The 15,875-nt window shown below is 30.3% G+C and overlaps 1 long non-coding RNA gene across 2 annotated transcripts in view; it reads left to right on the top strand.

The window, feature by feature from the left end:
- The window catches only part of LOC142328587 (uncharacterized), a 277,093-nt gene that overhangs the window by 131,870 nt on the left and 129,348 nt on the right, over window positions 1-15,875 (top strand). The window contains exon 4 of one of the 2 annotated variants that reach the window (XR_012757313.1): window positions 3,286-3,416. The exons of the other annotated variant lie outside the window; for it this stretch is intronic. This is a non-coding gene — a long non-coding RNA (uncharacterized LOC142328587). Of the gene's footprint in view, window positions 1-3,285; window positions 3,417-15,875 lie in introns of those variants that run through there. 2 annotated transcript variants of the gene reach the window in all.

Raw genomic sequence — 15,875 nt, 5'->3', positions numbered from 1 at the left:
AAAACTAGAGCAGCGTCATAGAATAGAATAGGATTAATAACACAAGAGAGATATTTAAACCCATATTAATACATAAGGATAATATTGATATATGAAATAACAGTTACTAAATGCGATTGTGAAGATAATAAATAAAATTTATACAAAACAAAATAACAATGTGAAAGGTGTTAATTCAAATTATTTAAGCATACATAATGTTATAACATGTTAAACGGAGATGCAATAAAAAATATATAAATACATATATTTATATAAAAAATATATATTTTTTTATAATATTTAAAAACTTATCAAAAGAATACTATATGTAATACTTTTTGTAAACGAAAATCGCTTAGTTTTGTTTTAAATAAATATTTTGAAAGCTGCTTTACACGGTTCAATTATTTATTAAAATGGTTATGGAATTTTATAATCCCAATTTTTTAAGCAAAATATGTTTAAATTTCTATATACGAAAGCAATTCTATAGTTTTATACTTTGAAAAAGATGAATATTTTAACAGATTTATAAATATAAGCTATCAGAAATGCGATAAATTTAATCTATTCATTTATAAATTATTTATTATAATTTGCCAAATATAAATGATTCATTTATAAAAGAATTTATGTCGTCTGTAATCAAGAAGACACAGTATCCCAAATTAACAACCTAAAATAAAGAGCAGAAAAGCAGGCTTACAAATATCGTTCACAAAAACAGATATCATTACAAACCTCATAGATTACCCCAAAAAAATCAATAGAGATCAATTATGGAAAAATAAATATCACAGTCCAATCTAAATATATAGGAGAAATAAAGTAAAGTAAAATAAGTATGTGTAGGAGAAGTAAAAAACAGACAAAGCAATTCTGGAAATCCGGAAATTTAAATTAGAAAAATTAAATTTCCTAAACAAAGAAATTAATAACAAAAATAATCTTCCTATAAACGCAATAATTGAGGCATTACAACATTGTAGTCAGACCAATGAACTTATACGGAATTGAAAAAAATCTGACTGGCTTACACAATCTCCTTAAAATTGAAAGAAAAATCTACGATGAAAAGTAGAAGAACGGTACAGATTAGAATTAAATCAAAGAAATTGATAAAACCAAAGATGATTTGGAAATTGCATTTAGAATAAAAGAGACTAAAATTCAAATAAACGATGGATGAAGCTGTTACTTGATGAAAATCCATAACAAAAAAAATAAACAAATATAAGGTATCAGGAAGGTACTGTGTATCAAGAAAATTGTGATTTTTTAAAAATAATTTTATGAAAATGAAATTACATATTAATGTAATTTTACCCTTAATTTCAAATTAAAATTCCTTGGACATGATCTGAATGAATCCAAAAAGATTAAATAAATAAGTTTTCGAAATTCTTAGGAGAGCAAAAAGTGAAACAGGATTCATGAACCAGATGAAAGGAACATCAAAACCTTATGATAAAAATAGAGGATAGTTTGGAGGATAGAATGAAGTTTAGAGAAATAATTTATAACGAAAAGATTCTTGTGGATGAATGAAGAAAGAGCACCAGAAGATAATTGAAAAACGAAAAATGGGTGAACTCCGAAAATATAAAGGAAATGAATCAAAAAAGAAATGATATTGGCATGGTCCCTAGTAAGTTTCAAAATAAAAAAGATAATTTTTATAGGCGTAAAACAATTATCCTATAACCCATTTTTTTAATATACTAAAAATTCGTTCTAACTTATTCCAATAAATAATAAGTTTATTTACTTATCAAACTTGAATAAGATAAAAACTTAAATAAATTATTTAAAAATAATTTTGGAGACTTATTTTTTGTGGAGCTTTAAAGAGGAAAAGATATTGTTTCTCTAGTTGTGATAACTCTTTCTGTTAATAATTAAACTTAAAAGTTGTTAAAGGTTCATTTACCTTAGACATCAAGATATATCATACCTTGAGGACATGCACATAAAAAGGTTGGATTTTATAAAATATACAACAATCATATAAAATTTGTATATTTCTTTATACGCTGTAATAAGAAATGAAATATATAAATTGTCTGAAAGTACATAGTGTCACACATACACATATATATATGTATATATATATATACCATTTTTTTATATAAAAATAAGATATATAAAAACCATTGAAGGTATATATATATATATATATATACATTTATATATATACCTTCAATATATGTATGTGTGCGTGTACGCGCCAGAGAGAGATAGAGAGAGTTGCAAATTGAATTTTATTTGATTTAAGCTATATACTTTGTCACACGTCAGTAGGAATTTTTTTTATTTTGTTAAAGAAATAAATCACAAATCCAAGCTGAAAGAAGTTGCCCTGTGGCCGTCACCGCAATTGTATTTCGTATTTACTAAAGCGAGATCGGTGTTCTATTCATTTGGAGCTGACTTCACAACGCCTCAAATTTCCTCAACACAATTCTTGCTACGATTTCTTTAGATTTTTTCCTGTTACCTACACTTATTTTTTAACTGGGAATTCTTTTTTAAGATTACTATTTATTTTAGTGTTATATTTTCTATCTTTCATAAAGTTGAAACTTTTCTACATATTTTGTATAATATTTGTAATAAACTGTATTATTTTACAAAACTTTTTTATATTTTATTAACTATTATTTTTATAGATTTTAACACTTAAATTTTAAATATATAATCTCTTAAACTAGAGTTTAAAATTAGAATGGCGTTGAACTTGGATAATGACCAATGGTGTCGCTTTGCGTTCGCAAAAGTATATCGGTTGTCACTGAGATTATAAAAGTTTTAATATAAAAAATATAATTTTGTTAAAACTTTTTATTTGTTAAAATATTTAACGCTGTCTGAGTGTCTTATAATTTTGTTATTCGGCTAATCACTTAATATAAATGTAAAGATAACATTTCCTAGCTTATTTTTTCAACCCACCTGGTTGATCTAATGGTAAACGCGTCTTCGCAAATCAGCTGATTTGGAGGTGGAGAGTTCCAGCGTTCAAGTCCTAGTAAAGCCAGTTATTTTTATACGGATTTGAATACTAGATCGTGGATACCGGTGTTCTTTAGTGGTCGGGTTTCAATTAACCACACATCTCACGAATGGTCGAACTGAGACTTTGCAAGATATTCATTCATTCACACTCATACGTGTATCATCCTCATTCATCCTCTAAAGTAATACCTGAACGGTAATTTCCGGAGGCTAAATATAAAAAAAAAAACTTATGTTTGTCAATTATATTGGATATGATATTATTGAGTTTATTTTTGTTGTTTTTAGTTTAATCCGGATCTCCGTGGCGAAGTGTTAGCGTCTCGGTCTTTCATCCGGAGGTCCAGGGTTCGAATCCCGGTCAGACAAGGTATTTTTCATACGCTACAAAAATTCCATTTCCATATCCAACGCACAAGTTTCAAGTATCAAGTTTATGTGGCAATATCATCAAGCAAAGAAAAAAGAAATTGATTAATCAGTTTAAATATTTTCGAATGTAATAAATTATTACATCAACTTGGCTGACGGCTTCGATCAAGTCTAGTAATGCGTAGAGACGGTAAATATAAACTTCGGTATCATATGATATTTTTAAAACGTTAAAAATAATGCTTGAGAGCTGTTGTTTTAAATTATTAATTTATAATATCCATTTATTTTTATTGCACTTTCGTATTAAATTTTTTTTTCTTTTTTATTATACAACTGTTTCTAAAACTAAGTTGAAATTACCCTTTGGAATTAAATTTTTATAAGTATTTGTTTATTTTTATATATTTGAGAGTGGAAGAAGTGTTAGGAGAAGACCAATTTGGTTTCAGGAAAAGTATAGGGACAAGGGAAGCAATTTTAGGCCTCAGATTAATAGTAGAAGGAAGATTAAAGAAAAACAAACCGACATACTTGGCGTTTATAGACCTGGAAAAGGCATTCGATAACGTAGACTGGAATAAAATGTTCAGCATTTTAAAAAAATTAGGGTTCAAATACAGAGATAGAAGAACAATTGCTAACATGTACGGGAACCAAACAGCAACACTAACAATCGAAGAACATAAGTAAGAAGCCGTAATAAGAAAGGGAGTCCGACAAGGATGTTCCCTATCTCCGTTACTTTTTAATCTTTACATGGAACTAGCAGTTAATGATGTTAAAGAACAATTTAGATTCGGAGTAACAGTACAAGGGGAAAAGATAAAGATGCTACGATTTGCTGATGATATAGTAATTCTAGCCGAGAGTTAAAAGGATTTAGAAGAAACAATGAACGGCATAGATGAAGTCCTACGCAAGAACTATCGCGTGAAAATAAACAAGAAGAAAACAAAAGTAATGAAATGTAGTAGAAATAACAAAGATGGACCGCTGAATGTGAAAATAGGAGGAGAAAAGATTACGGAGGTAGAAGAACTTTGTTATTTGGGAAGTAGAATTACTAAAAATGGACGAAGCAGGAGCGATATAAAATGCCGAATAGCACAAGCGAAACGAGCCTTCTGTCAGAAATATAATTTGTTTACATCAAAAATTAATTTAAATGTCAGGAAAAGATTTTTAAAAGTATATGTTTGGACTGTCGCTTCATACGGAAGTGAAACTTGGGCGATCGGAGTATCTGAGAAGAAAAGATTAGAAGCTTTTGAAATGCGGTGTTATAGGAGAATGTTAAAAATCAGACGGGTAGATAAAGTGACAAATGAGGAGGTATTGCGGCAAATAGATGAAGGAAGAAGCATTTGGAAAAATATAGTTAAAAAAAGAGATCGACTAATAGGCCACATACTAAAGCATCCTGGAATAGTCGCTTTAATATTGGAAGGACAGGTAGAAGGGGAAAATTGTGTAGGCAGGCCACGTTTGGAATATGTAAAACAAATTGTTAGGGATGTAGGATGTAGAGGGTATACTGAAATGAAACGACTGCATCAAAGAGCTGCATCAAACCAGTCAAATGAAGACAAAAAAAAATTGTTTTACTTTTATTAGCCACAACTAAATAATTGTATGCGACCAGATATAACATAACAGTTACTCCAAAAATATTATTCCAAAGATCACCATTAAATGCTGGTTATTCTGACTTTCTAGAAAAAAATAATAATTAAGTTTTATTTTGTTGCCTTTTTCACTAAATCAATAAATTTTAGAATTGAACATGATTAGATCAGACTCACCGAAACGTTAGTAATTTTCAGCCTCACATATCATCACTGTATTCATAAGAGAAGTTAGTATAATGTACAATGGTACTCTCAGAGAGATGTACTATATAATACTGTATGTGAGAGCTGTTGTATATTCTGTCGGGAATAATGCATTATATACACTGTTTCTATTTAATAGCGTAATTAATTCAATCTATTCCATATGATTTTAATTAATTTTCTTCCGTAATTACTGGATAAAATCTAGCGTCGTTATACTAATGCTTATTTTCTGTTTTCTTTTTATCGTTTTTGTAATGAAAATATATAAATTAATAATGAATATAATTTTTTATTTTTAAATATATAATTAAAAAAATAAATTAAAAATTTGTTTTAAACAAAATAACAATATATATAGTTAATTTTAATAGGATATACACCTGAGTGTTCAATTTATCTCGTAATGTCACAAAGGTTATGTAACAGTCCGTTGCGGAAATGAGATTTCACATGCAACCTCAATTAATTACAAAACGTAAGCAAACAGATACCAAAAATAATGGTTATTCTGGTTTAAATTCTCCCTTCCCATTGGAATTTCGGTTATACGTTTTGCAGAGTACCACTTATTACTCGTCACTATCTGTGGGGAATCATAAACAAATGTACAATCCTATTATTAAAGTATCAAACGGTGAAAATAGTGATGTTAAATTTTTTGTAATTTTTTTTTTATCTCGGAATTTAATATTTGCCTGTTGTCAAACTGGCCGCTGGTAACATAAATTTTGCTTTAATTTCTGGTAGCACACATAGTAAAATATTAAATGCATTGTTGTTTCGGTGCTCTTTTATGCTGTCATGCAGAAATTATTTTGCCAGACGATTATTTTCAGAAAATTAACAACCTTGATAATGCATCAAATTATTAGTAAGTCATTAAAAGATGATTGTATTATGTTTAACCATTTGCAAATTATTTTCATTTTATATATATGTCGGAGAGGCGAGGAGATTTGTCAGGGATTCAACGTTTTGTGCTTCACTCATTCCCACCATTACAAGTGGAGAATATATCAGATTACAATAAAGTTCAATTAATAAAAATGAGTAGATAACTCGTACAATGAAATAATTACAAATGATAATTATCACTTATCAATAACTCAGTAGCACACGAATTACAATACAAGATTAATTCAATTTAGAATTCAAATAATATTAAAACAACTTGCGATAGACCGAGGCTCAGGGAAATAACGAATTCGCGATCACCAGGACGTCTGTTCGATCTGGGTTCCAAAGCAAGACTACCCTTTCTCCATATTCTCAAATAATATACCTACTGCATATTTCCTTTTCCTTATTAATTTTATGATACCCCTATCGTCCTGGGATCCCGACTACGTTGACAACCATGTGCCTACCTAGCCTAAGCCTACCGCAATAAAACAATTTAAACCTTATTTTACAAAATATTACTAGTAATAATACATTTCTTAAAACTACTAAAAATACAGACATTCTAAAGAATATTCTCATCGTTTTGTCGGAAGATACTCCACTGTACTTTATTCTCCGACACGGCCATTCTGACAATCACACGCCCTCGGGTGTATCTAAAACATTGAGTTACAGTGGTATTTTAATTTTTGTTTTCAACTGACCTCGGTCATTATAAAGCGTTTTACAATAGTTAAAGTACAAAAGATAGATTCAGAAGTCCTCTCGAGTAACAGAAATCCATTAATTATTCATTATCCTAAATAGTCATCGTACAGTACTCAAGAGATCGAAAAGCCATCAATCATTATTCCTTATCAGTTAACTGTCAAATAAGATTTTATTTCCTCCACCAATAGACCTCTGCACTATCTCTAGGCTACCCTGTATGCCACATACAGTATCATACATATTCTGTAGTTGCCACAACTACCTGCCCGACACATCATCAGGTGCCCATCGCGCCCTGATCAAACTAACATTAGCCACTAATTTAGTTTGCAGTTACGACTACACACTGATGCATGTGCGAAAAATAAAAATTCCAGGTCCACGACCTGCTGCCAGCCATTAGTGCATTCCGTCATTGGTGGTCTCTTTTTAAACCATAGTCCCTGTTTCAGGACCAACATCAACAGTCTTATTTCCTACACCAATAGACCTCTGCACTATCTCTAGGCTACCCTGTATGCCACATACAGTATCATACATATTCTGTAGTTGCCACAACTACCTGCCCGACACATCATCAGGTGCCCATCGCGCCCTGATCAAACTAACATTAGCCACTAATTTAGTTTGCAGTTACGACTACACACTGATGCATGTGCGAAAAATAAAAATTCCAGGTCCACGACCTGCTGCCAGCCATTAGTGCATTGCGTCATTGGTGGTCTCTTTTTAAACCATAGTCCCTGTTTCAGGACCAACATCAACAGTCTCCTCGGCACAACTTTCATTGTCCGAGGAAACATTCAACTCATTAGGAATATAATTCTCAGGCATTTGTCTCAACTTATCATGACTATACTTATAACTTCTACTACTACTTAAAGATTTTAGTGTGTACCTGTCGGTATCAAGTAATTCTGTTACTACGAATGGACCTCTAAATTTCCTATCGAGTTTCGTTTGATTACGTTCTTCGTTCTTAATCAAAACGTGATCTCCTATTTTAAACTTATTAACCTGTTTTGGTAAATCGGACAAAGGGTTTCGAGAGAAGAAATCCGCGTGCGACATACGTTTGCCTTCTCTATAAACTATATCGAACTGAAAAGCCTGTAAATAAGCCCACCACCTATGGACTCTATCATTAAGATCAATCTTATTTTGAGAAGATTTCAATGAATTACAATCAGTTACAACAGTAAATTGTCGTCCATGCAAGTAATGCCGAAAAGGTTTAATAGATTTAACAACGGCCATAGTTTCGAGTTCGTAAGAATGATACCTGGACTCGGCTGGGCTTGTCCTTTTACTAAAGTATTCAATAACTTTATTTTTACCGTCTACTTTATGCATGAGTATTGCTCCGTACCCATCGGTATGCAGTTCTATAGGGTAATCCGGGTCAAAGATAATTAAGACGGGTTCGTTGGTCAAAGTATGAATTACTTTTTGTCGGGCGTTTTCATGTGTCTCAGTCCACTCAATATATTTTTTACCTGAGGTAAGAGCATATAATGGTTTCATGATTTGTGAAAACTTAGGGACAAACCGTCGGAAATAAGATGCAAGGCCAATAAACTGTCTAAGCTGAGTAACGGTCCTTGGAGCGGGTAACATTGTTAAAGAGTTTATTTTACGACGGTTTGGACGAACTTGTCCTTCTTGAATCTCATACCCAAGGTATGAAACAGATGTTTTGAGAAAAGAACATTTTGAAAAATTAAATGAGAATCCCGCATCTATAAGAATTTTAAATACCACTCGAAGTCTTTCAAACGCTTCTTCTATCGTATCTGCAATTATAAAAATTTATAATTTCGAATTTACTACATTCATTTACTACTTTAGATTTACAGATTTTAAAATTATTTTGAGAAATATTTACTTCAAAACCCAAGCTCAAAATTTCTCGACCAATTAAAATATTATAACTCAAATATTCATCTGGGACAACGTGAAAAAGAATCTCTAATGTAAACAAATCCATAATCACAATAGATAAAATTTGCATGCTACAATTTACTACAACATTTCCGATGCCTTTCAAAATTATTAATTCATTAATTCTACGTCCAGAAAACTTAATCGCTATCGATTCCTTTATTAATGAGCATTCCGCTCCTGAATCAAAACAATATGGAAGCGACTCACCAAGATGGTTTAGAATACCAGTAGGGGCTGCAACTGTGCAAAGATTCACACGGCGTTCGACGCTACCATTCTCCTTGTTGTTCCCTGGACCGCTACGGCTGCTGAACCTTCCAAAGCTTTGCTAAGCGCAGATATCAATTCACTGCCTTGAAGAGGATTTTCTAATAGACACAATTCTGCTGCAGAGCACCAAGCAACAGAATCCGATCCCGCACTCTCTGGATTAAATCGTGGTAACGCAACACTTTTCTTTGTCGATAATGGCTTTTGCATACAACACTTCATAAACTCAAACAATGTATTCCACTGATCAGGTGATGGACCAGATGGAGACGATCCCACTTCTGATGTCGGAGAGGCGAGGAGATTTGTCAGGGATTCAACGTTTTGTGCTTCACTCATTCCCACCATTACAAGTGGAGAATATATCAGATTACAATAAAGTTCAATTAATAAAAATGAGTAGATAACTCGTACAATGAAATAATTACAAATGATAATTATCACTTATCAATAACTCAGTAGCACACGAATTACAATATAAGATTAATTCAATTTAGAATTCAAATAATATTAAAACAACTTGCGATAGACCGAGGCTCAGGGAAATAACGAATTCGCGATCACCAGGACGTCTGTTCGATCTGGGTTCCAAAGCAAGACTACCCTTTCTCCATATTCTCAAATAATATACCTACTGCATATTTCCTTTTCCTTATTAATTTTATGATACCCCTATCGTCCTGGGATCCCGACTACGTTGACAACCATGTGCCTACCTAGCCTAAGCCTACCGCAATAAAACAATTTAAACCTTATTTTACAAAATATTACTAGTAATAATACATTTCTTAAAACTACTAAAAATACAGACATTCTAAAGAATATTCTCATCGTTTTGTCGGAAGATACTCCACTGTACTTTATTCTCCGACATATATATATATATATATATATATACACACACGCACACGCGCGCACACATATATATATATATATATATACACACATTCTAACCGCATAATCCGACTAAAATTGAAAGTAAGGAAGGTATTTCTACTTTATTAATTTATTCTTTTTTGTGCATGGATTAATGAGTTTTGATTTTGACATTTTTAAATTCCAAAATATATTTTGATGGTACATCAAATTAATTTTTTTTTTAAATCCTTAGGAATCCTTTCGATTCTAATAAAGAGGATTTTAAGTTAACAAATGAGATTATGCATAAAAGATGTGTATTCGAATTGAGAATCGAACCTGGTGCCTACTGTGTAAATGTATATATATCTTAAAATCACATTTCTTCAAAATAAAATTTGTTTATCTGGCTGTAAGTTTGTGAATATAAAAATTACGTTCGCATATGTATTTAAAAATTATTCAAATGCAGTTTTTCCACATGAAATGTATTTAATATTAGTTGAAACATTAAAATATCCTCTTTGATATTTGAACGGTCTTTACCTGTTAAACATTTTATTATAACCTATTTTGTAAAAAGAATTAATTTTTTTTTTCCTTTTACAATGAATAAATTGATTTTGGCGTTACCGTCATTATAAAATTTCTTTTATAAATAATACTACAATTTAAAAATTAATGTATGTCATGTAATTAAAATTAAGTCACGAAACTTTAATTATATAATAGCCATAAAATTAAAACTTCGTGACTTAATTTTAATTACATGACACGCATTAATTTTTAAAGTGTAGTATTATTTATAAAAGAAATTTTATAATGACGGTAACGCCAAATTCACTTTATTCATTGAATAATATATATATATATATATATTTGTTTATTTGTTATGACATATGTAACAACGCATTCACTCAGCATTCACGGTGTTATATTGATAAAAGTTATAAGCGAAATATTATGAATTATATTTTTTTTATAACTTAATATATGTATAATTTTTAAAATTCAGAGTTTTTCTTTTTAAATGGTAACTAATGAGTCCACAACACCAGTTTTTTTCACGTTATAAAATAAAATGTGTTCATTATAAAAAATATTCATAATCTAAAATGTTAACTAAGGAATAAATATATATAAATGCGCGCGCGCGCCGGTGTGTGTGTCTAATACAGCACAAAAATATAATTTTATTACAGTTCACACCTATCAGCTACCGTCATAAACATAACAGTTGTAGATGTCCTAATATGAGCACAAACAGTCCTGAAATTATCACCGCCACTTCCATGAATTGCAAATGTTCGTGTCAGTTTCTCTAAAGAAAGAGAGGAATGGTGTAGTCTACTGAAATCTTTACTGAATTGAATTTAGGTTGTAAATCGCTTGCCAACCTTACTAAAATGTATTTGATATTTAGGCTTTGCAATAGATACTTCCACTATATTCACCATAAAAATAATGTGTAAAATAAACATCAATAATCGCAGAGAAAGCAAATTTGTGTTCTTGTTGTTATAAATTCAACAACGCGTTTATTCAGCATTTATAATGCTGAATTATAAAATTGTAATAGAAATATTATGCGTTTTATTTTAGTTTATAATTTAGTTGATCCACTGCATAAAGAAATCAAAAGAAATTAATAATAATATTACGTTGTGTTTTATTGTATTCCAAACGAAATACGGTTATAAAATTTGATAATACTGTATTATAAAATTTCAATCATAAATTACGTTGCTGACTTCCGACGAATTGCGCATTCGTTTTGGCAAATCTCTCTTTTTTGATTAAACCATTGAATTCAGATGTTCTAATTTCCTAATCCTAGCGGTAGTTCTAATACAAGAAGTATTAGAATTTGAAATTGTATCGTTGCATATTTCAAATGAGCTTAGAGTAAAGGCATTCATTACCCGTGACTATCTATTTGTTAACGATCTATAATGATTGCTAATTAGCAGCATTATATACAGTACAACTGCATTTCCATAATATTACATCAAGATTGTCTAATTTATACAAACATAAAATATTAACAACATATACAGCATCATTAATCGACATAAATTCAAATCCAGTTGTCAAAAGAATGCCTTAATTATTATTTCTTGTATTATAGATTAAGATATTTATAATCATTATTAATAATTTTATTTAAATTTTATGGAAGTTAAATAACAATAAATGAGTAAAAATTCGAAAGAGTGGATGCAGTCAAGAGGAGTAAATTGTGGTAATCGACATAGGACCTCTTTCTCAACTATTTTGTTGTTGATAATTATACAATTTTAAGGTCATGCTTTGACTATGCAGAAAAAGTCTATTACTATTATTACTAGTTTTGCTTGTGTAGAAATTAGTGCAGAATAAGATAATAATAATCATGGATAATTATTAGATAATGCCAGTTAAAGATAATATCCATCTTATCGAATCACTGAAAAATGTAATAATCGTAAAAATTTACGTGTTTTTAAGCATAAAGTCTATTCTTTAACAACTGTTCTTCAACAATTTTAAAAATAATTTTTGTATGCAGAACCAAAAGTCTATAATTTTATATATATTTCATATATATATTTAAATAAAAATGTAAATACTCGTTTGTTCAAAATCGTAAGTCTCTAAAAGTTCTTCACCGATTGCTTTGAAATTTTGACACAAACACGCGCGTGTTTTTATATACCTAAGATGTCACACCTGTGACAGGTAAAAATATGTTTTTTTTTCAAAACAGCACTATCTGTTGGACGTAAAAGCAACACACGCTACTATACTAAATATTTTACGATTCCATTTCAGTGTTTCGGATATGTGTGTCCGCTATAAATTAAAAAACTACTGGACCTATTTACGCGCGTGGAAAAGGGGAGAAAGGGAAAAAATCTGAAAAGTGAAATAGGGAAAATCGAAAAAAGGAAAAGGGAAAATGTAAAAAAGAAAAAAGAGGAAAACGGGGAAAAGGAAATGGAAAGGGAAAATGGTAATAAGGGGAAGAGAAATGGGGGAAGGAAAGGGAAAAAGATATCGGGGGAAGGGAGTATTGTAAAATTAAAATGGGAAAAGGAAAAGGAGGAAAACTTAAAGGGAAAAATGAAATGGGGGAAAGGGGAAAAGGGGAAAAGGGAGAAGGGAGAAGGGGAAAAAGAGAAAAGGATAAAGTAAAATTTTGTGGAGTTCCGTAATGTTCATTTTGTTAATGTTTTATCAAACTTTCAATTGTGTTCATTTAATTATATATATATATATATATATATATATATATATATATATATATATATATATATTGGTGTCTGTAAGTTTATCCAACTGAGCTGAAATTTTACATGAACATAACTATTATACGTAGAAAGAACATATTGCCGTAAGAAGGTATTAGAATATTACCGTTAAACAGAATGTTTTACCGTTTCAGTATGGTGACCTTTTTAATGGCTTGTGGTAACAACCGTATTATATTCCTTGCATATATTCAGTTTTACTATGAACAAACTGTTAGTCGAATCGAATTCGGAGACCATATACAGCATTTGAAATTAAAATTTTTACAAAAAACCTTTCTTTATTTTTCGAAATTTCTTTCGGTTATCGAGAAAAGAAGGTTTAAAGATGATTTACATTCATTATACATTCTTGTAGACGTGGCCTTAATTTTCATGAAGGCCACGCTTCACGTTACTTTTTCGTTGACAGTAAATAAATCACCGGGGCAGATGCTTCAAGTCAAGTGGAGTTTGTCTCCACTTGGAGAGTCAATGCTTCTTGCGTGGGCAACTGTATGTGGCTAAATCCAAAGTCTCCTGTGGGAATAATCAGTATGTACACGCTCCACAGAGAAAAACCGAAAATATTGTGTACAATTCCAAATAATAAAATATTGTATACAAATTCTTTAAATTATGTTGTTCAAAAACTATTCCAAAAAAAAAATAGAATAAAAACAAAAACATAGATAAAAAAAATAATAAAAATGGGAAACGAAGGACATTCTCCTCCTCGCGGTGTTTTTCAGGTACGCTAAAAACCGTGCAAAATACTTTTTTACCCGTTCAGTATACTTCGCGAGCGAAGCTGCGACGTAAAATAAAAAAAACAAGTAGTGGGTCCTGTACTGACCAAACTGTTGCCTGAAGAAATTACAGTATACTGACGGTTTTTATAAATTGAACAGGCTTAATTGTTATTTATCAGTATTATTCTCACAATCATGTGGGTAATGATCACATTGGAGATCGAAGGAGTGGAACCCTAGCTAGACGGGGACGGTTAGCGAAGCGAGTCCTGACCGGCTAGCATTTAAATAAAATGTTAAAGAAATATTTGTGAGAAGAATTTATACCGGAAAAGTAAAGAGATAGATATCAAAGTAGTAGATAGATGATATCAAAAACATTATTCGTTAAATTAGATTATGTTAATGTAATACGTAATTATTTATCTACGATTAGGACAATATCTGCCATTAACAGATAAATATAAACTAATTTCAAATTTAATGGTAGTAACTGCATTGTTATATATTTTTTATTCATTCTAATTATTAAGTCAACTAATATTATCACAAATTAATGTATTAATTTATTTAATTTTGAACTTAGTCATGAGCATTCTTAGCTTTATTTAATTCGGAGAAAAATTTCTCTAGTAAAAACGTATACAGTAATTGATTGGAATAAAGAAATTAGATGCTCTTTATTTCTTAACGGTACAGAACCAGAGTAAAATGCGTCTTATTATAGCATCATATTTAATGAAACATTAAAATTTATTTTATGTACAATAAGAAAGCTGATGAAAGCACATGACTTTCTTGTACACCTATTAAATTACGTACACGCATTTTTTTTTTTAAATGAAAAGTACATAAAATCTTATTTCATTAACTTCTGATATTTTTTCATATTTTTTTTTTATTGAAGTTTTTACAATCACAGGTTAATAGTTATTAATAAGTCAATATATTTAAATTTAAAAACAAAAATGTTAAAAAAAAGAAAAGGAGATGAACTCAGATTCGAACCGATGTGCCTTCCCCTTGTAAGATCCTAATATTTCATAATTAAAATTCTATTTGGCTATAACTATGGAACCAATGAAAATAACTACCGCTTACGATATATCACTGAAAAGTTCTCAATGAGGGCTTATTACTGCAGTTAACAAAAAGTTCAAAATCCGATTTTTTTTTTGAATTTTGGACTTTTTTGGGCACTTTTGGTCCTTGGATTGCAATCAAAAATAGAGGTATGCAACTAGATGTTACAACAGTCCTACATTCAAAATTTCAGTATCCTACGGTTAATTATTTTTGCGTTACGCGTTTGTACAGACATCACCCCAAAACTACTCAAAACGGATTTAGGGATGATCAAAATTGATATTTCCGTTGAAATCTGGAAACCGAAATTTTTCGCGATCCCAAAACCTCCTTTACTTCATACAAAGAAGGAAAAAAGTAAACAAAAAATGTTACATTTAATGTAAAAACTTTTTACAACTCTTACTGGGTGAAATGTATAAATATTAGATAATGTATATTTATTGTGTTCATAAGTATTTGAATGTATATACTATATATATATATATATATATATATATATATATATAAATGAATGTTTGTCTGTCTGTATGTCTCTTACGCCTTCCTAAACCGTTCATCCGTGAGCGATGAAACTTTGGGAAATGGTTGGACGCATGCCAGGGAAGGTTTCTGAATTAGTTTGGACTCGCTAGGTGGTGCTGGGGTTGAGATATTTAGAAAAATTTTATCACATTACTTTATGAGAAAGTCGATATTGACATAGACAACGGTCGATATAGACAGTGACAATACGATAGACGATATCTCTCAATATATACGTCTATATTAAATTTAGTAAAAGATGTTTAGTTTATTCATATATTTCTTTTATGATTTTAATTTTTGATGTATTATAGCTTTTTTTTTAATAAGTTTAATGAATACAGAGGAGC

This window comes from Lycorma delicatula, chromosome 8 (assembly GCF_047948215.1).
Source record: "Lycorma delicatula isolate Av1 chromosome 8, ASM4794821v1, whole genome shotgun sequence".
NCBI classification, from domain to species: Eukaryota; Metazoa; Arthropoda; class Insecta; order Hemiptera; family Fulgoridae; genus Lycorma; species Lycorma delicatula.
The sequence above is the reverse complement of the archived record's forward strand: the minus strand, read 5'-3'. Positions and strand labels throughout refer to the sequence as shown.